This window comes from Hetaerina americana, unplaced genomic scaffold (assembly GCF_022747635.1).
Source record: "Hetaerina americana unplaced genomic scaffold, ioHetAmer1.1.p SCAF_46, whole genome shotgun sequence".
Taxonomy (NCBI): domain Eukaryota; kingdom Metazoa; phylum Arthropoda; class Insecta; order Odonata; family Calopterygidae; genus Hetaerina; species Hetaerina americana.
This window is the reverse complement of record NW_027287052.1, coordinates 3,801,039-3,824,478: the sequence shown is the minus strand read 5'-3', so window position 1 is coordinate 3,824,478 and position 23,440 is coordinate 3,801,039. Positions and strand designations below refer to the sequence as shown.

At 39.0% G+C, this 23,440-nt stretch overlaps 1 long non-coding RNA gene across 1 annotated transcript in view; it reads left to right on the top strand.

The window, feature by feature from the left end:
- Window positions 1-23,440, top strand: part of LOC139693325 (uncharacterized) — a 512,487-nt gene that overhangs the window by 217,792 nt on the left and 271,255 nt on the right. The window contains exon 4 of the long non-coding RNA XR_011702038.1: window positions 8,978-9,039. This is a non-coding gene — a long non-coding RNA (uncharacterized lncRNA). The remainder of the gene's footprint in view (window positions 1-8,977; window positions 9,040-23,440) is intronic.

Sequence of the window (23,440 nt, the reverse complement as noted above, 5' to 3'; positions counted from 1 at the left end):
TGCCGTCAGGTATTATTGATTGTATCTTAGAACAATGATCTCACCCATTGATAGATTACGACCCCAGTAGTATTCTCCATCTAATTATAAAATAAATATATAAGTAATCATTATTCGTATGATAGTTTTGTTCATATACTCTTATGATAAAAGTAAGTTGGTAAGTTACCCCAGATCTAGTAGATATAGTTAATACTTGGTTATATACTTTATTGCCAGGCAAACGATCAAAAGTACGTATGTACGTAGTTCCCCCTTTGAGGTTGAATTACCTGCGAAAATTGAGAAGAGTATTAAGAAATAGTTTTCTCAAGTTAATTAAAAGGCAGTGGTTCCTCTTATTAATCATTTAGATGGATAATCATTTGTTTAGAAGCATTTATGGCTCAAATCTAGTATATTATCTTCCATTAAAAAGAATGTTAATTGAACATTTTTGAACCACTCTAAAATATTATAATCTAGTACTTAGCAAACATTCCCAATCACATTTATAAGTTACATTGATTTGGCAGGTATTTTTTATTATATTTCCATTATTTTTTCTTTTATAGAACAATCATTCGCTCATTTTAGCACACGGATTGAATTAAAGAATCCAAGGTTAGATAATCAAAATAGGTCACAGGTGTTCCCTGAAAGAAAGAGCTGGTTTCAGAGCGCGCGTTTAAGCATTAAATTAATTTTTTTCGTGTAATTTCAGCGTTGATAATCTTTGCTATTTATTTCAGCACATGATAAAAAATATTCTAAAAATAATGTGTTAATTAAAGCAACGCCAGAATTATTTAGGGGAAAAATCCTCATTATACGTGTTATATTTCGTAAATTCATTACCATTATATGTGTTTCTATATAAATGAGTATTTGTTCGCCGTTTGGCGGGATTTCGTGTTTGAATATATATATATATATATATATATATATATATATATATATGTGTGTGTGTGTGTGTGTGTGTGTGTGTGTGCATGTGTGTGAAATTGTTTAAATATATGCCTTTTGAAAGAGGTGCTGTAGTCCAGTCGGTGTACTGTTGGGAGGATCTAAATCTGTGTTTTTTTGGCTGCCAGTAGTGAATGGGTAACCACTGGCGACAATGGGAAGGAGTTGACTCCGCCACCCTGATGTGCGAATTTCACGCACCGCGCGGGGTTTGGTATTGGATGAACTCTATCCTTACCTATTAAACCATACTTTGGGCTGGTTAATATTTTACCTGCTTCATTTTTAAGAACCTTAGTCATGACCTGAGAGAACGTTACCAAAGTAGCCTAAACTGTACATTATGCAATTTTTCACGTATTTGTAACTTTTAAAAAAACCGGTAGATTACCTATAATAGTATATATTGACACTAATTAGGGAGACAGTGTGGTTTGTTACACCTTGAATTAATTCACAGAAGCCATGACACGAATCACGACCCTCGCTGACTACAACTCGCACGTGTCATACGTATTACTCCGTATGACGTCAGTTTGCATATGAGCACCTTAAGATTATCACCTATCTCCATTCATTTACACATGGAAAGAAACTTTTTGTAAAAAATATATATATATGTATATATATATATATATATATATATATATATATATATATATATATATACATATAGGCGAAAGAAGTGACTTGTGGCCACAGCTCCACGCCGAGAAAACGTCCGTTTTCTCCCGCAGAGTATCCAACTCCTTTCTCCGAAGGAAGAGAAAGGCGAATATTAATTGCGTTGGATATTTTTTTCCTTCGCGAATGGAGGACAACGCAGGAAGCCCTAAATTGCACCCCAAGTGTGCGCCCTCTGCTTCTCCCCTCCCTCCCCCCCACAGCTCCACCCCCCCTTGAACTTGCCCCGGCTTAAATCAGAATTCCCTGTTTATCGATTCCTTTTCCTACTATTCCCGTTGCCAGTCCCTCATGTCATGCGGTCTGCAGCTGCTCTTCCATTTTCGGCGCCCTTTACGCCGCTTTTTTTTGCCTCCCTCCCGCCCTCTCCGATCTCTAGAGATCCTTTTTCATTTCGGTGCATCGCGTGGCAAAGTACTCGGGTACTCTCCCTGGGCAACCCAAACGGTCCCCCCTCCCGCATTTCACCCGGTCCATCGCTTCGAAATGGATATCCCTTCAGCTGGAAGTGGATCATCCCACAGAGTGGGGGAAATTGATCCGTAGCTTCTTTATGATATGCAAAAAATTAAGCTCGTAAAATAATTTGGCTTCCTTTTTAATTTACCCATGAAGTTTTGATACTTATTTTTAATTATTTCAACCTAATGAGGATGGTTAAATAAATGTTAATATTTCTATAGGATTCCTGTGTTACAAAATAGCATATTCATTCACTTGCGTGAGTGTTAATATGCATCTGGAGTGCGCATTGTTTGCTTAGCAGTAAAATCAATGCTATGCGTTCTTATGTTTGGGAGCTGAGTTTGCGTCGCAGTTTACTCCATTGTTATTTTTTTTAATCCAACGTGAATGTAAACCCGTGCCCATATGTGCATCCTCGATTGTGACACGAAGAATAAACAACCTTTGACTGAGTAATCATATCTTATGAAATATCATTACGCTATAATGGCCTTTGCGATCTGGTCATTAGTAGATTTCCATGTAGACACAGCGTAATTATCCTGAATATTTATTAATATAATTGGTTTGCATAAAGCAATGTTTGACCTAGTATTTCTTCATTGAACTATATAACTCTTTAGGCCTTCCCAGGAACGGCTACTCGGATGGATTTGTTCGTTGAAAATACAAAAACGAATAACATTTGTTGAGTATGCTCGTATTTTCGCACAAAAGTCTGAAAACTAACTAAAGTTACGTTACATTTTTTCCATTTCAAACTTGGGAATGATTTTCCAATTCAAGTTGCATTATCCAAATCAATGGAGAAATTAAAAATGACTTTGTTATTGATTAATATCGGGATCTTTTTATGAACAAAGCCGGTATGAGAATGATATTGTCCTTTCTGACATCTTTAGAGACAGTAACTACGCATTACAAATATATGAATGATGAATAATGGAAGAAAATAAAAAAGAATCGATTCGGATGTGAACCAGATGGGGAGATTATTGTGGATGAAGGTTTGTCGATACCCAGATTTTGGTTTCGAGGCGAAATTCACTATTACCATGAGAATTATATCATCGGCGTGGTGAAGTCCTCTTCGAAATAGGATCCCATGCTCTTAACATAGATGAAGAGGTAACTGGTGCGAAAAGCTCACTCACCACGCCGGTCACTTACCCTCATCACCCCTAATGCAGCCCTTACTAGTCGTTCCCTTCCGTATTTACCCCGCTTTTGGGACTCCCCTCTTCTTCTCTGTCTCATGTATCTCATGTCTTAAAGCGCTGTAATTGCCTACACCTTACAGTACTCTTTGATATAATTAAATAAATTACACATTCATCCATATTAGACCCCGTGGTTATTAATTCTAATATTAAAGGGTAAGGTACACTGTCCAATATAATAGGCAGGGCAAAGTTGGCACTTCAGCAGGTAAACTCATTGCTAGATGTGCAAGCGGAGTAGGGAATTGCTGGGAGAGAGATAAAAAGCGGGTGGGAGAGGGATGGGATTTCGGTTTTGAAAAAAGGATCCGAAAACATGTCTACACTCCCAAATCCTCCTCCACCGCGGAACCCCACCCTCTTTCAAATTGCGCCACATACTTCCCGGGCTAAGAATCTCTGCGATTAATCCTAAAAGACTTCTACCCAATCCTCAAAAATCATAATGCCACTGCCAACCTTTTTTCCCAAATGTCCCTCTGTTACTTTCAAACGCCCCGCCAACCTTTCCGACCTTCTCAAATCAACCAATCCTCTCCTTAAATCCCCACCCCGTTCCAAAACCACTCCCATGCTATGCAATAAACCTAGATGCAAAGCATGCCCTATTTTCAAAACTAATATCCCATCCCTCTCCCAGCCGCTTTTTAACTCTCTCCCTCCGATTCCCTACTCTACTTGCTCATCTAGCATTTTAGTGTACCTTCTGAAGTGCCAACTTTGCCCTGCCTATTATATTCGACAGTGTACCATACCCCTTAATATTAGAATTAACAACCACCGGGGCTCAAACAAGGATTCTTCCCTAATTGATATGCTCCCTATCCCCAAACACGCCTCCGAACACAACACTCCCTTTAATAAATGTTATTGTGTATCCATCATAGCATCCCTCCCACCCTCTGATCTTCCACTGAAACTCAAAACATTAGATCAATCCTTCATCTGGCTCTTGGAGTCCTGAAATCGGGCAGGAATCAATATTAGGCATTGATTACCCAGCTCCAAACATATTTTCATGCCCCCTCCACCCCCATTACCTTCTACATTTTCCCCATCCTTCTAACGCCGCCCCTCCAAACCCGTCCCTTCGGAATTCTCTCCCCACCTTTCCCTTCCATCCATCGCTCCAGCCCTCGTATTCCCTTCAGTTCTATCCCTCTCTTCCTTGATGAAGGTGGCTACGACCACCGAAAATTCGAAAGTTAATGAATCTCTTTTTTGTGTGTTTCTGTGTTTTTTTCTGTGTATTTGTCTGCATATTTAATTCGCATATAGTGGGTGAGGAAGGTCTGAATATAAGCGTTAGCATAAACGAGCTATGACGAGGAGATGTTTAGCGCGATGCCAAACCCGAATCACAGCAATCAACTCCAAGATTGGTTTAATAGGTGAATGCAGAGATCTCGTAATACATGTAGTGGCGTCTGGAATTTACATAATGTAAGGAAATGGGGGGATAGTTCTTTGCTATAATTCGCCTGCGATTTCCCAAAAAGATCTAGTATACGAAAAATCACACAGCTTGGGTAGACGTGATGGTGTCCAGAGGCGTCAGCCTGAAATGAACCCGGTTCCTCCGGTCAGTGTTCCAGTGATCAACAAACTGTCCTGCTACATTTTAATTTGCAAGAGGCATTGATTAATGTGCAATCTGCTCTCAGTCCTGCAGAAACTTCATCTTTCTAGATCCCACTGATATCATTGAGTTTCTCTGTGAAGTGGAACCATATTGCTAGTGGTGTATTTACGCTTATGTGTATTACCTAAATCCGTTTGCCGTCGAACTTTGCTTAAGTACCTAATCAGAATCGTCTATGGCGTTTAATATTCATACTATGACAAGGGCACCTTTCATTGTTGGTTGTCTTAAAAAAAAAGTAGTAATTGTATTAAATTAGTAGTAGTAGCCTTATAAAAATAAATTTTATTGTAGGCGTTAGTTTTTGATTTTATTACTCATACCTACAAGTTATTTCTTCCACCGGGCGCTCATTATCAGTCTCTTTTGCAAAAAAGTGTCTTACATCACTGATGCGTGACCAGTAGCATCGTTTCTCGTAGATATCATAAATGCACGTGTCCGTAATGGCGAGTGACGAAATTCTCCCTCGCTTTCTGCCATCTGACGAATCTCTGGGCGTTGAGGATTGAATGGTAGGGGTCCCTCCAGGTCTCCCGAAGGCCTCGCAGCGCCAACCCCTCCCCTCCCCCCCGCACTGGCTTTCATCCTCTCTCTCTCTTCAACCTGAGGTGACTGGATGAGAAATCTCGAGGCGGGTAAGTTAATCGACGCCTGTGGAGTATCCTCCTTTCTACCCGTTGCTATGATAAAAGTTTGCGCTCCCCGTTTACCCTCAAAGACCGGTTCGGCGTGAATAACTCTCTTTCAATCTTCCTCGCACCCTCTCCCTCTCTCCTCCCTTCCCCACCGCCTCATCCCGCGGCCACACGAACCGCCCTCCTCCCCCAAACCCTCCTCCGCCCCCGCCCTCACCACTCCCCACTCCCTCCCTCACCCCTGTAACCCCCGTCTTCCACTCCTCACAAACTGTTGCCCTCGTCACATCTCTCCAACATCTCAACAGAAAAAAATAAAACTCTCCCGTCCTTCCCAACTTTTATTTATTTTCATTTCCTCCTTCCCCTGTGTACCCACCAGTGCGACTTCCATTTCTCCTTCGAACGGTCCTCTTACCCTTCCCGCTTTTTTCTTATTCAATAAAACATCAAGGGTGAGGCCGTCTTATTCAGATTTGTGAAGTCGACACTTATTGGATAACATTTTTCTCTTTTCCTTTTTCTCTTGCTCTCTCAGATCGGAAAGGATAAGTAGTTTAGGTACTTCCTTCTATTTCTTTTTAGTTGCGTTTATCTTCCAATCGGCAAACTTATAAGACGCCAGAGAGGTCACTACTATTCTAAGTCAAGAATAGAGGCTGCCTGATGAATAAGTGGCTGCAAAATTGAGTGCAAAAAGAAAACAGTTTTCTTGGCTACAAACGAAATTTGAAAGTGAGGATTAAAAGGAAGCTGCAAGTTTTCAAGCGCATTTCACGTGGCGTAGAGTTAATTTTCAGTAATGCAGAATTGATTTTTTTTATTGCATAATTTTAGTCTACTTTCAAATGTTTTTGCTTTGGGACACAATTTGCTTGCCCCACCTCTCTTTATCAGTTTTAAATTCTACTAATTCCAAATGAATGATAATTAATGCTAAATTATCCCCAATGTATGTGTATATAACTTGAGTTGGTGGAAAAATTTGAGTCATAATATGCTGCGTAACGAAAGAGTTGAGAATTTTAAAATAGAGAATATAGAATAGAGAATTTTCAAAACAAAAACCAATGGAAAATAAATAGTCAAGAAAAGATTTGCATATAAAAAAATTACGATTGTTGGAAGTGAGCATGGGCTGCAGTGATTCCATAGCACTTTATGCAAAGGAATTGAGAAATACTAGTTCTTGAAATAACGTTAACTAATAGAACAAGGGTTTGGTTTTCCGAATGAATCAATGTAATAGATGTGAAAGAAGACATGCCAATGATATGATTCCGTAAGTGAATAATTTAAATTATTTGGGCCTAAAATCATAAATGACATAGGAAAATTGACATTGAAATTAAGTGTCGTTCATCAGGTTAGGATTGCGCTCAATCGGAAGAAAGTAACCCATTTAATTAGAAGAAAATTTGTTTAAACAAAAAGAATCTACATCTACTAAATACCCCGCGAGCCGCCGCAAGGGCGTGTGGCGGGGGGTGTTGGGGCACCACCCGTAATTACGGAAAAAAATCCGCATGCAAAAGCCACAAATGTATGCAATCCACAAAAAAAACATGTTATACATTCATGCAAAAACCCTTACAACCCAAACTACAACTCAAACTACCAACTAACATACACCTGCATCTACAAATATACCTGATATCTTTGCAATGTTTATTGTTATTCCGACTGTTAAATTGAATGTTTTTTTATGTTTCCAGAGTGACTTCGGTTTCTTACTATTATGATTCCTGATTGAAATGAGAAAGAATGAGTATTAGTATCTATCTCTCCTGGAATCTATCTCCTTTATTTAATCTTTGTGGTCTGATCTACCCAAGTAGTGTGGGGCCATTATAATGCCTTTGGTGTCATTGTTAAACACGTCTGTTCTGAACCTTTATAAAAGCCTAAGTCTCGCTTTTTCCCTTCTTATTTTAAGTGGCTTCCAGCCTAAATCCCCTGAGAGACCTTTTACATTTATGTTCTTATTATACAATTCAAATAATCAGCTCTCGAAGATCTGTATTTGGCGAGACCCTGTACTGAAGTCCTTCGTGGAGGGATAACGAAATATGCTACTAGCATTTGAAACTTATTGATATTGAAGGAGTCTAAAGATAAATTGTGGGAAGGAGTAGGAAATGAACGGAGAAGTATTTTGAAGGACTGGTGAGGCCTCAAGTTCCCTAAAGAATTTTAAAATAAGATTACAGTAATAAATAGGCGATGTACTAAGACACGATTTTCTGTGATGTGGTTTTTCCTTCACCCACTTTTTTGCCTTTCTCGGATTCCTCTCAGAAGCTTCCTCTCTGATACATTTAAACCACATTTGAAGCTATATTTTACCATATATAAAATCTCGGCGTTTATTTACCATTGATTGACTTATTTTCTCCGTTCGTCTACCCTACCTCTCAATATCCTTCGTTCAATTAAGATACATGAAATAATATCGAAAGGGAAAAAGAAGAAAATCAGTAAGATATCCTAAATGACACCTTGTGGTAAAGCAAACCGACAATTGTTGAATGGCTTTAATCTTAGATGATTTCATTGAAAATAGACGAAAATTCAAAAACATCATGCTTCTTTTCTTTCAAAATAATTTGTTAAATGTATTGATTTTTATGGTGATACTAAAAGTGAGATCAACCCGAAGGTATGTTTGATAGGCGCTTATTAGTGCTCACCAAATACGACGAGGTGGACTCGTCAGTCCAACTGCGTTTGACATTCACACGCCATTGGGAATGGGGGCTAGAGCCTTTCCCTGTGGCGCTTGCGGTCTCCCTTAAAGATCAAAAATTCGGAAAATCCCGCAAATTGGATAAAGCTAGGGGTTCCCGGAATTGACCCCCAGAATCGAATCTGGGCCCCCTGGTCGGCTTCCCACTGGAATACCACATCCTTCCATTTAACGTTAAATTTGGTTTATGATGAATTGAAACTTCATCTGGTAGAGTAGTTACGGCATTAAAGTTACCTGTCATCCATTTCCATCTTATCAGAAAAGTTGAGGAGCATTTGAATCGACACCTGATTTTATAGAAGTGTAATTCATATGAACCCCGATTGTGAATCAATGGTCTATCCAAGTTTACATATACTCCCTGCTGTTAGCAGTGTTTATCTGGTTATTTTTTTCGAAAGTTTACGGCAATGACTAATTAGCAGGTCTTAATTGACGTTTCTTGCTATCAAGGAAATGATACATCCTTGGAATGATCAAAATTGTTGGACCATTGGAATCCATACTTTTGTGTTCAAATGTGTGCTAGCATTGAAAAATTAATTGAATAATCCGAGTTAACTTTATCAAATGAAGTTAAACTAAAGTAATTACGCCATGTGTGATTAATTTTCCTTTGTTATCTCTTTTTCAGGGAAATATTAGATCGAACGCCAAAAGATTCTGGAGAGAAGATTTTTAGCTGTTGCAGTATTGGTGAGTAGTTTACAAAGTCCTTTTGTGCGCATGAATCAAATAATCTCCGATCACCACTGAAATGGAATATGTGTGATCTCCGCATTTTTTGCTTTTAATACATGGCAATGAGGAATCGAATATAAAAAAAAACCCTCATTGGCTCCGGTACCGTGTTAAAACCTTTCAGCGCAACAACTTGAAATCCTTGAGATTAAGTTAACCTTTATAAAAATAAAACCAATGGTATTTACTTAGATACATACAGGTAAGAGGAAGCTGATATAATAAATCCAAGAGAATTTAATAGCTTTTGAATAATGCGATCTTTTCCATCTCTACATTTATAATATTGAGCTCCTTTTGTCCCGTTTAAAATCATTGTGCACGGATAAGAGTTTATGCAGATATGTTTTATCACTTACATTAAGTTCTCAAAAGAAAATACATTTGAAATAAGTTGGAGCGCAAAAATGTCGTAAAGAATGTCATTTATAAAAGCATTGGCTCCCAATAAAGTTCCTGCCTTTCGTTCGACGATTATTCTTTCCTCTCGGTGTAATAATACGTTTTCCCGGAAGACGCCAAAGAGTGAGAGATTTGGGAGGGACTATTTATTGGGAGAAAAGGAATTCAGGTTTGGAGACGAGAAGCATCGTGCTATTCCTATTTCCCGATCCAATGATGTTGAGAAATGATCTAAATCTGCATTTGCACAATAGACGCTGAAAGGGAACTGGGCCGTGGGATATTTCTCAACCCTTAGATCAATGTTGTCTAAGATTACTTCCAAATGGTCACTAAAAATTAGACGTGGAATCAAAATAAAGAAATATAGCCCGTCCTTTCTCTTTTCCGGCTCTGTGAATTCCCGCTCAGCGTATGATCCATTTGGTGGCATTAATTGTGGACGCGCAATCTTTTCTAAATATTTGATTACCCCAAGTTGATTCCCATCTGGAGATTGCCAGTAAAATATTTCACATTGACAGTAGAGCAAGATGACGCAATATAGAAGTAACAGTGGTCTTAAAGGATGCAATGAAAAGTTTACCTAATTTTAAAACAGTTGAAAAAGTATAGACGAAATCGTAATGAAGAATTCAAAAGGAAAACAAGGAGAATTATGTGGAAAAATGAACAAGATTTTTCTCAGAGACTTAAACGTACTTTTAAAAGCAAAATGCTTCGCAAATATTTAAAAAATTATCCAAAATCATGTTGGTCTTATGCCAGGAAAAATTAATAAGGAAAACGTTCTGATTAACATTCTTAAATTCATAAAATAGCGACAATTTTATAGACATCGTAAAAATAAGCCAATCTTCTAACTGATTTTATCAGAACGTCTGCACCGGAGATATTAGTGCACAAGATGTAGTTCCTCGCACTGCTGAAAGGTTCATTACCGATTTACCATTGTTACAGGAAGTAATAAAAAAAATAATCAAAAATGTATAACAAACAAAATCTGATTGCCGAAGGAAAACCAAAATACATAGTGCTTCAGTAGATTAGAAGATAGAAAAAGTGGAAAGCTAGATTCGAGAAGAACTGTAACCACAAGGAAGGGGGTGTAAATGGGGGTTAGCAGAGGCGCGAGGATAGGAGTCCGTCCAAGCACGGAGGAAGAAAGCGAGATTAAGTCTATAATGGCTGTGCAGGACACTCGATTTAATTTATGATTTTGAAGAAATCATTAAGGTCCTTAATTTTATCGACAGATTCGAGTAAGATAAGGAGAACTATGGTACTAACAGTTACAGGGGCTCTTTCTTTCCTCGAACGATTCTCCATCACGATAAAAACAAAACTTAACGACGGAAACACTACGGCCCACGAACTGAACTTTAAACACTTATTTATTCAATTGCTTATGTTTGGAAACCTTACACCTCCTGCCACACGCCTCCTTGGTGGCTTGGGGAAAATGCGTAGATGTAGACTTAAGCTATTTAATATTTACGCCACTGAACTTGTTACAAACCCCCTTTCATCAAATCTCGTTGATATAAGTCGCTTGAGATGTCTCTAGAATGATATATCTTAGGTAACGGTCTCGTCACCGAATAATCTTCTATTGGCTATTGTTTTTCAGTTGATGCTGTTTTTGAGTTTGATGAATGGGAATATTAGTATCCATTACACTTTCCTACGGTATGTCTGGATTTTTATGAAACGGCGAACCTCCAATGCTACCTTATCTTTTAGGTTAGAAAGAATACAAGTCTACTTTTCTGTCTTAACAGACCTACGTTTTACGTACACATTTTCTGAATTAAAGTCTTCATTAAATCTATGATCACGTTATTTATGTTGTCCTTAGAATATCATGAGACAGTCTCAATGGGGAGGAGGTTGCCATATGTAAACATATCAATAGTGGAACTTAGAGCCCTGGGAATCCAGTGCAGGATTTCCTTGCCCAAGATTTATTTTATGCTCGGATAACCTATTCATAGTTCCATCGGAATTAGATATCTCAAATGATGTGTCAACACATCGGTTAATAGGTATTCCATCGTTAAAGATGGGCACAGACTGAAAAATGCTATATTTCTTAGCATTGCCTACCTACCCTTTTACAACCTGACAAAACTGTTCTTCAGTTCCTTATACATTTTACCTATTTTCATTGCATCCAAAATGTGATCTATTCTTTTCCTCCCCTACTTCGCCTGCTAAACGTTCTCTCCTCGGTCGCAATCGTCAATTAAAACGCTCCCACTCCATTGTATTTCTTCCAACAATCCCCTCTCTCCCCCTGCAGCATACGCTTTAAGTATTTCTTCAAATGTGTCTTTTGTCGCCAATTTTACATTTACTTTCCCTCTGCCAAGATCAGACTCTTTTCCCTATGCACATGCACACACATGGGAGAAGCTTAGTTGGTTTGAGAGGAAGGAATACACCAAGAAAGTCAAAGGTTAATCAAAATCAAAGTAAAAGAATCAAAGGAAAAGAATCAAAATGCGGTATGTTAGGTTTCATGTACAAAAGGGTATTTTTAAATGAACAAGGTAGAAGCAAAGGAGGCGGAGATGAAAGAGGAATAAATAAGTCAAATGTTGCGAAAAAAATAAGCAATGGGAAGAAAGTTTCATGGTAAAAATAAAGTTTGGCTTTTTTGGCTTTGCATACTCCGAAGAGGGTCAACAAGAAATTTCGGCTCTATTATCATCAGAATCACACCATGCATGAAAGAAGTTGTTCCGCTACAGTTAATTAGCGAGCGTAAATAATCACTGATTTTCCTGTACATTTTATTTGATAACCTAGTTTTCCAATGATTCTTATGTTGCGATTTGTGAATTTTTAGGTCGCTCTAAGGCTGCAGAATTTAATTTTGTCCGATATAAACTATTTTATTTGAAAAGAATTTACGTAAATTTTGAATTAATTGGCATCTACTTCATTATTTTAAACGATATAGCATAGATTGTTTGGGCCCCTTGGCGAATGGATAAATTTGGTTCGTTGGGGATGACATACGTGCAGGTGTACGCCCCAAACGTGGTTGGTGATCCATATTCGGCTCGTATTTTTTAGTTTTAAACTTTTCTCCCTACCGCGATGTTGAAAGAAGAATTCGATCAATTTTTGCCCCAGAGCATTTGTAATCTTTAAAGACACCCTCTTAGTCCCGTTCTTGACTTTTCACTGCATATTTCAATACACTTTAGTGGTTATTATTAATGTTTCATTTAGTTCCTGAATATCAAGTGAGGCCATTATTGAAAGAACAGTAGTTAATAAGACGAAATAAAGAGATTTTTTCTGTCATTTGTTCATCATAGAAAGCATTTGACTCACGTAATAGGATTCAAGAATTAACTTTTAGCCTCATTGGTCAAGTTACATCAAGTACCATCTCAACCGGGTTTTAAATGTACTCTAGACAGTCAAATGAAAACAGAGCACCCGCCATATCACGCAGTCCACTCGAAAGTTGGGAGCACTGCTGTTACATATGAATACTGCCATCGCTGTGGTGGGAGAACTGTACAGTGCCAACTCACAGGCGCACGAAGTTGCTGGGTTATGTCCTTATTGGTGCGCGGACTGGTTGCTGTAGCGGATTTTCGGTTTCTATTTCAATGCTCCTCATCGAACTAAGAGGTAGTGTGAAGAGTGACTGATGCTTCGAGATTAGGGGAATTGCAGCGTTATTACTAGTTATCTCCGGGGTTTTCATGGTTTATTATTTCATAGTTATAACAAGGACAGCAATAAGTAAAATAAAAAAAAGATGTTTACGTACGTGTTCGATATGTGCACTTTTTCTGATGCGGCAGACATCAAACCTGAATTCCTTACCACTAATCTTTGGAGGCAATAATGAATCAGCCAGGATAGGTTGGGAGGATGTAGTTATGAGCATGCCCAAATGAGATTACACTAAGAACGCTTTTATGAAGAAAAGGGTGGATATTCGCGTTTTATGCCTGATATCAATTAAAGATTGCGCTCTTACGAGGAGTCTGCTCATCTACTCAAATTCTCCACATTCCTCCTCCAATTCCTATATTCGCACATTTCACGAGCACCAAAAAGAGCACTTACTCTAAAACAAAAATAGAATAGAAATGGCAAAACAGGATTCTGGCGAGCTTTTTTCTTATTTTTGGAAATGGAAAGTAGAAATACAATTTCAACCAATATAACTACGCAGAGAAAGGTCTTTTTTAGCATAGTAAGGGCTGATGTCTACATTTAAAGGGGATTTTACGAGTTCGTTTTTTGATATTTCATTTATTTTTACATCATCTCCAGCATATCTCGTGAAAATTCACTTTCTATCGTAAGTATTCCATTCCCCATCTTCCCCCTATTCACCCCACGTCCTTAACTTAAAACGTACGGCTCACCCAAACAGTCTAGTGCATTTTACATTAGGCCCGTCATAGCATTATCGTCAAAACAATCGTTGAGTTACAACTTAAACTAGTCACTGCATGTGCATGCATTTATATATACAGGTATGCCGTACTGTAACGGTAGTCAACTGTTTACGGTAGATTTTGAATGGACAAAGGCTGGGTGGTGATACCTTTCTTAGTCTCTCCTCAGAAAACAAAACCTTCAACACCGTACACTTCCCTTCTTCTTTCATTCATCTACATCTACATCTACTTAAAACCCCGCAAGCCGCCGCAAGGGCGTGTGGCGGGGGAGGCTAGGACACCACCCGTAATTTAGAAAAGAAAAAAAAACCGCATGCAAGAACCACAAGTTCATACATCCACAAAAAAAATGGCATACATTCATGCAAGAACACTTCCACCCCACACACATGCAAACACTCAAACTACCAACCAACATACACATGCTCCTGAAAGTATACCTAACAGCTTTGCAGTGTTTCACTTTGCTCCGACTTGTAAATTCAATGTTTTTAATATTTCTAAAGTGACTTCGGTTTCTTACTATCACTTACTACTCAATTCAGCATGTCTATCTAATGACTCCCCATACCTCATTTGCCTAACTTTCACCCCTCTATATCAGTATTGAATTCTCGATTGCCCATCAAAATTCGCTGACTCTACCTTCCAAGCCTCCTTTGAATTTCTCCCTGCAATCTTTTCTTCTACTCCACCAAAGCGACTACGGTGTCATAGGTACTCCTTTCTGTCTGCTTTACCTTACCCGCCCGTTCTCCACATCCACATCTCAAAAGCCTCGCATTAACGCTTATCTCTATGCTTTAAAGACTGAGTTTCCGCGTCGCACTAAACCGCATTCCATGCCAAATATTTCACTAGTATTTTCTCAACCTCCGTGCCCAACGCCCTTCTCGTCTCCTTGCTATGAAATCTCCTTTGACTAGCGTTCATCATTTTCCTTTGCCTCTACTTACACGAGCTACTTTTGCCACTTAGGTCGAACCTACTTCAAAGATACGTGAGCTGATTCAGATTCTTTAGTTTTTAACTCATATTTTCAATCCAAGAAACGGCAGGAGATACCACGACAGAAACGTTTGACGGAGTCATCTGCTTATATGCATTAAAACTCAAACATTTCAGAGCGTAATAAAATGTATTCACCTCGACCGGGATCGTATTCCGGTCGTGGTGAAATATTTTTGCACTTTGAAATTGTTGCATTGACCAATTTTAATACCAAACTCTTAATTTTTCTTTCTATTATTTTCATTCCCATTCAATATCTACCCCACTAATTTTCCGATGTGGTCAGGCATGACTGCAGCTCTTAGCCAAGAGACTAACTAATGCTCGATCATCAGCAAACCTATTTAATGGACTCCTCGCCGACTTCCATCCTATCTCCAGTTCTTCCCATGGATCTTAAAACAATTCCTCCGCGTATACGTTTAACAGTACAAGTGATAATGGACAACCCTGCCTCACTCATCTTCCTAACACTGCCCATCGCGACTCTCCGTCCTCCACCCTCGCCTCAGCAGTTTGATAATACCCAGGTTACGATTACGTGGCCCGTCCCTTCAGTGTATTTCTGTTATCTGCCATGCATTCATCAATTCTGCCCAATGAACTTTCTCAAAAGTCTTCTCTAAATACACTACGCGTACTATATATAATTACTTTAAACAAAATAATACATCCTGATTGTGCCCTATGCTCCGTTCTATTACCAATTATATTACTACTTGTGCATTACGCGTACCTCGCCTCTTCCTGATAACAAGTATACGTGTCCTACCCCAGGTAATCGTTAGCCCTTCTTTCCATCCTTTTTTGTCATCCTAAGTATTAGTTTTGCTGCGTGAGGAGAGACATTTTTTCTCTGCATAAATGGCTTTATCATCTGAGTAGCACAACATACTCCTACACGAGCATGTACTTTTCCTTTCTTAATATATTAGTTCATCTTTATCTATTTTTATCTTATCTCATCTTTTGCCTTTTCAATGTGTCCAATAAATGTTATACCTGAAAATGAGAAATACCTGATTAATCCATTATTTTAGCTTCTTTCCTGTTATCACTGCATCCAACCACGGCTGCTTGCTCTTTGCATTATCCATATCCTATCGTTCACTTCAAATTATATTTCCTTTCGAACATGCAGCATCATATTACACGGCAATTCGTCATAGGCTTTCTTTTGGTCAATGGCAGCGATGTATGTCGGCTAATCTCTGAATTCTCTTTTCCATGCCGAGTCTGAGAGAAAGAATAGTTTCCTTTCTTCATCAACTACTTTAAAATCGTACCTTGTCCTCATATAAATTCTTCTTCACTTGGTTTTCCATTATCCGGTACATTTTTGTCCGGGTCTTCGAAGACAGCTATCCGACTCAATGTTTTGAAGTTTCCTATTTTTCTTACTTTTCATTTTTTGATATAGATGCCATCACAATCCACTTAGAGCCCATCGATATTTTTGTATCTACATCCATATAATATGCATATATATAGTTTTATAGTTTGCCCTATATATATATATATATATATATATATATATATATATATATATATATATATATATATATATATATATAGGGCAAACACTTTTAAGAAGAGATATAAACAGTTTATTTAAAAATTTGATTGTGTGAAATTGTATGTAACAGCTTAGTTTTGATATTTTTCTCGTTGATTAGGAAACTGCTGTTGATGAGGCGGGGATTTCTTTTTTTTTGCGTTAAATATTGATGTTTGGAAGTAACCTTTAAGTGTATTTTTTTCGGACTGATTTTATGAATTACCTTTCCTTTTGTGATATTGTTTGGATTTATGATATCATGTTATTTTTCCGAGGCAAGTTTGATTGTAATACTTGGGACTTGTGTGCCACCTGACATTGTCTATTTGAACATTTGAGTTTTTATGGTAAAAATAATAATAATATCATAAATTAGGTAACATACGTATAGGTTGTTATATGATTTACTGATATTTTTTTTGTTATTTCAAAAGGTGTTTTCAGATCCCTGGTGTATTGTTTGCCCTTAAGTCCTTTACACACACGTGTGTGCGTGTGTGTGTATATATATATATATAAAATGTATAACACTTATTATTCACGTCCGTGAGACTTTTAAAAAGTGTTATATATATATATATAAATAATGTATAACACTTATTATTCACGTCCGTCATATATATATATATATATATATATATATATATATATATATATACATGTATATATATACACATTTGTGTATTTTTAACTTTAATTTTAAATTTAATTTTGTGTATAATTTAACAAATGTTATACATTATATATATATATATATATATATATATATATATATATATATATATATATATATATATATATATTGTATAACACTTATTATTCACGTCCGTGAGACTTTTAAAAAGTGTTATATATATATATAAATAATGTATAACACTTATTATTCACGTCCGTCATATATATATATATATATATATATATATATATATATATATATATATACATGTATATATATACAGACATATATATATATATATATATATATATATATATATACACACACACGCACATATGTGTATGTGGGTATATGTAAAGATACAAACACGGATGAAAGAGGGAAGAGCACAATGAGGAGAGAGTATTGATAGGGGTTGAGTTTTTATTGAAAGAGATTCTGCAAAGGTTGGCAGCGAATTGAGACATTTGAAAAGTGATATGGAAAAAAGTTGCTGGGATGTGAGAGTCGGGAATGAGAGAAAGGGAAGAAAAAGAAGTTACGAATGGAGACATTGCTATCAGAGACAGAGGAATAGAAAAGGAAGTCATTTCTGCTTTCAGCAATTTAAACTAATAGAAATTCATGCGACTTTGAGCCATGCACCTTTGATTATTACTTTCTTATTTTTTCCTGATATTGCACGTAGGTTTTGGCGCAAGCCCCTTCCAGCCGTATTTTTCCCGCAAAAGTGGTTACCCCAGGTATGTATTGCTTTAGAACGGCCAAAGTCAGTTCTTCCATTGCATTTTCCACGAGCATGGGGACGGACTCTATTGGTTTTTTTACATATTATTTTTTTTCCTTTCCTACGTGCAGCGTACATCTGCCCCAAGGAAATAAGTTGGAAGGTAACATACGGACTAAAATGTGTGCTGGATGAAGTCCATTGCCTGCTTGAGTCTGCCGACATCAGGGGCTTGCGAAACACTGCGGGAATTAAATTGCGTTCCCAAAGCTTGTGGCCACCTGGTATTGGACTGGTGACGAAGAATTATTTTCATTTTCAAAAATGTTTTCTCCTCGTGTAAAATATATCGGTCTTTCTAAAGCAGTTTTTGTTAGATTTAGAAGAGATAACAGAGGGAGCTGTGGGAAAAAGATGCAGAAAATGTAAATCACATATGACATAATATGATAACCTAAGGGGAAGGATCATTTTTACTTATCTTTATAAAAGATTGATGGATTCATACTCGATATACGTTCGGATATGTCACCTGTTAATAGAATTTGTTAGAATCATAAGTATTTTTATGTCTTCCCACTCCAGTTGCAACACCCCAAGCCGACCATTTGGTAAATCTATAGCTGTTGGGGCTAACGATCACATTATTAGTTAATCCCTCCATACACATGAGAATAGCTTGCTAACACACGTTTTCAGTCAGGCTACGCTCACGATATGAGATTTAGCGTCATGCAAAGATGAGTGTAAGTATATGCAGTTATGAACGTATTGACTCAGCAGTAATCAGGTGAAATATAAGGTGAAAAAAAACTAAACTTAAAGTCAGTTATTTTTTTCATGGTAGTTTCACCGTTACAACTTCAGTGGACTTCGCCACCTCCGTTCATCCCTCCCCGTTCCTTGAATCGCTCTCCGCTTCCCATCCCTGCCCTTTCCTTCCGCCTGCATCCGCCATCCCCCACGCCCCCTAATCCCCATCCCCCCGGCCACTTAATTCTCCGGGATTTCCGGCAAGACAATTTCCCAAAAACCCTTTCCCTCGTCTTTCCTCCAACCTTATCTCATAGCAGGTGGGCTACCTCCGCCATCATCTTCCTCCCCTCTTGGGTCGCCGTCTTTGCGTCCCTCAAACTCCCCCCCCCACTTCAGCGGTCGCTCTGCTTCGTCCGGGGGTACATTTTTCATACGGTGCGCCGTGACAGCAAGTGTCACAATTTTCCATTCTCTTTGGCTGAGGGAACGAACGTTCTATGCACCTGACCTCTCAACCCCTGCCCCAGGGCCATGTTGAAGTAGAAGAGTTGGATTGACCTCATGCGTGGATTTTGAGTTGACGAATTTGAAATTTAAGCTGAATCATAAACGTTTACTGGATAACGATATTACTCGCAAAGAATTGAAATATTTTCGCTAAGTACCAATCTAAGAAAACTAAAAGAGTGGTGGTTTAAGGTGACAAGTAAGCTTTTGACAGTAAATGAGGTTACCCCCTTTATTACTATTACATGGAATAAAGTGTGCCCTGCGAGGTATAGGAGAGTTGTCATCATGAAATAATAATAAGACAGATAAAATATGCTGTATTTTTACATCAAAATTTATTCCAAACTAAGAAAATATCGGTAGGGAAGGAATTTTTTATCCATGCAAACTGTTGTTTCTAACCCTATTCTTTCCGGAATCGACCCGATACAATCCAGTTGCATGACCATGACGTTCGATTATACGCGTACAACGTTCGTGCATTTTATGTTTACATTTATATTATTATTAGGTAATCTACCGTTTAAGGTAGGTTTTTGGATGGACAAAGCTACTAAATAAAACATTTTTGTGACTCCTAACAAAACACAAAATGCAGCATCCTACTCTATATCAGGTCCCTCTTCATCTCTGAGTACTTTTTGCCTCTCTTCATCCCGTCTAACATTCCTATCCTGTTCCTTCCCTTTCCTCGCTTGCCCGACATTCTCCCCCCAACTACGTTCTTCAACATCCCACTGCCGGGACAAAAACCCACCTCCTTCATCCACTTTTCCTGCCTCCAAAAGATTTCTCCCAACAAACCCCTGTCCTCGCCCACCATACCAAGTACTTCCTCATTTGTTTTCTTCTCTGTCCATGTCACCTTCTCCATTCTTCTCCACTCCCACATTTCAAAAGCCTCCAGTCAACGTCTATCCTCCTGCTTCAATGACCACGTTTTCGCGCCCGAAGTACCCGACTTGGGCGGCTTCCCCTCTGAATTTTATTTCCCATACTGGAATGTTTTTAGACCAATTTTAACCCACATTTTTCATTGTATTTTAGTAAGCGGCTCTGACTGCAAGTGAGCCGACCGCGGTGATTACCCTTATATCAAAGATGACGTGCCCCAAGTCGTTCAACGATCTCCGGCCTATCGCCCTTTTAAAAGCCGATTATAAAATAACACGTACTGCGCTATAGAATGACGCCTGTTGCCGACATCGTCCTCTCTCCATCTCAGTTCGCCGTGTCGAAAGCTCAAAAATTTCGATGCCGCACTTCTAATTCGCAACGTTTTTTCCTCACCCTCGGATGGCGATCAACCCGAAGGCTGGTTTAGTTGGTGATGGCAGAGCTCACCCAGTACTAAGCCCTATACGGTGAGAAATTCGTACATCAGGGTAGGGGGGCCAGATCCTTTCCCTGTGCCGGTTTATGGTTTCCCAGGAAGATCTGGTACCCGAAAAATCACATAGCTTGGGTGGAGAGCTGCAGGTAGCATGAGATGGTTGCCCGGGAAACTAACCCGGGCCCTCCGGTCAGTAGCCCAATAATCTACCTGTGCGTGTAGGTGTGCACAACCTTTCTGGAAACTCAATCAGCGTATGAAAGGTCGGATCGCAAAAATGTTGCGTATGTGTTAGTTAGCCACTTCTGTTGAGGCATGGGGGACTTTAAAGGTCCGTTCGGAAGCAATGAGATTAAATGCCACTTAGCTCGTATGTAAGAATTACGGCGTGGTGGGTTGAGAGGGGGCAGGTCTCTTAAGATGGCCCCTGTTCCGTGGGAATAGACTCGTTTTCCCCTCTGACGCCTCCTTACATGCATCAACTTCTTTCTCCCTTTGCTCCTTTTTTTCCCTCGCCTCTCCCCTAAAAGTTCCCTTTCCCCCCTCTCCTCCCCATTCCTCTCCTCCCCCTTCCCTCCCCTCTCCATCCACCGTCCAATAACTCATCGAGACCGCCGTAGCGCTTCCGACCGCCTCCCCAGCACTCCATCACGTCCCAGCCACTCGCGCGACCTTCCCCTTCCACCGTCGCCGCCACTGACTCCGCTCTCGTGCCCTCCCACCCTTTTTGGGCTTCCCTTTATCCTCCAATTTGTCTTCACTCTCGTCCCCATTCCTGCTGGAAGAACCGGACTCACTTTCATCTTTCTGCTTCCCACCCTTCTCACTTATTTCAATACATAATCTCGCTGTCGTCTTCTTCATTTTCATAAACATTATCATCCTTTATTTTTCTCGTAGCCTTTGTATTTATTTCGCTCCCTCCTGCTGGCCGGAGGGGGCTTCGTTCCTCGGAGCAGTTTGTTTGCTTTTCTGAAATTATCTCTTTATTTGCTGTAATGCATTTTCTTCTTCGATTTACAAACTTTCCCTTTTACCTTAAACTTAGTAGCATTATAACTGTTAATTCTGCCATTGTTAGACTTGCTCTGTGAACTGAAACCTGCCTTAATATATCATGAATCGTATATAGTCTAAAAATAAAAAAACAAGCGCACCTCAAAGCCCATTTCTGAAGGATTCCTGAAGATATTTTTTTTAATTGGGTTTAATATAACATAGGGAATCAGAAATTATAAAGAAACAATATTAGGATCTTTAGAATCATGTATGAGCTAATGCTCGTCATATAATCGTTATTCCTCCCATAGTACCAATATATACTGTATTTTATTTATATATATATATATATGTGTGCGCGTATATATATATATATATATATATATATATATATATATATATATATATTGTCCATCATTTAAATCTTGGGAATGATAATTGAGGTGGTTTCCCGTTGCCTTCCTCAATTATGTTTTTAACGTGACACCATCACTTATTGGCCGCCCCACTGGGGTCAGACGCCATTGCAGCCGCCTCACTGAGGAACAGGCGCTGCGTGGGCTACCTTTCGTCTGACTCCTAACCTTCGACCTATCTGGCACGGGTGACCCTACAAGGAGCAATAATTATTACTCCCACCAGCACAGCTCTAGGGGTCATCGGAACACACAAGCCCTTCCAAAACGCCAAGGTTGTAGTCCGGACAGGACGTATTTGCATGTTTCTTAGATATCGAAAAAGCGTTTGATAGAGTTAATTGGGAAAAAATAATGAGTATAAAGCAGAAAATAGGAATATATTGGAGGGTAAGTAGGCTAATCCGCAACCTGTACCTGTCTCAGACTGCTCAGGTGCGAGTGGGGAACGGGGAGTCCGGTTGGGCAGTGTTAGGAAGAGGTGTGAAGCAGGGTTGCCCATTATCACCGTTGCTGTTCAACCTGTATGCAGAGGAAATGATTAAAGAGGCATGGGAAGAACTGGAGGTAGGAATGAAAGTGGGCGGGGAATTCGTAAAATCAGTTGGGTTTGCTGAGGACCAAGCTTTAGTTTGTCAGTCAGCCAAAAGGCTGCAAGCATTGCTGAGTGAATTGGAAATTCAGTGCGACAGGTATGGGATGAGAATAAATACTAATAAAACAAGGGTTATGCGATTTTCTAGAAAGAAAAAGGCTAAGCTAAACATTAAAATTGGAGGGAGAAAACTAGAGCAGAACAGTTTACGTATCTCGGTAGTGTTTTGGAGCAACACGGTCAAATTAGTAGGGACGTAAGGAGAAGAATTGCGCTAGGCAAAGAGGCTTTCACAAGGAGGAGGGAGTTGATGATGGGGACGTTGAGTAAGGATATTAAGAAAATACTCGTGAAAACATTGATGTGGAGCGTAGCTACGTACGGCGCGGAAACGTGGTCATTGAAGCAGGAGGATAGACGTAGACTGGAGGCTTTTGAAGTGTGGGTGTGGAGAAGAATGGAGAAGGTGAAATGAACCTAGGAGAAAACAAATAACGAAGTGCTAGGAGCATGGCGGGCGAAGAGTGGGGTTTTTTGGGTGAAATCCTATGGAGGCAGGAAAAGTGGATCAAGGGGGTATTGGCCGGCAGTGGGATGTTGAAGATTGTAATTGAGAGGAGAATGTTAGGCAAACGAGGAAAGGGAAGGAATAGGATAGGGATGTTGGACGGGATGAAGGGAGGTAGAAAGTACTCAGAGATGAAGAGGGGCCTGATATAGAGTAGGATGCTGGATTTCGTTTTTTTAGGAGTCACAAATGTTTTATTTAGTAGCTGTGTCCATCCAAAAACCTATCTGAACCGGTAGATTACCTAATAATAATAATATATATGTATGTGTTTTAATCACTTCTTGGTCTTCAAATCAATTGATTGTTGCAACAATTTTTTTTCTAAATTAAGCGATTAAGTTCAACAGATTCAGGCTTGAGGTTGTG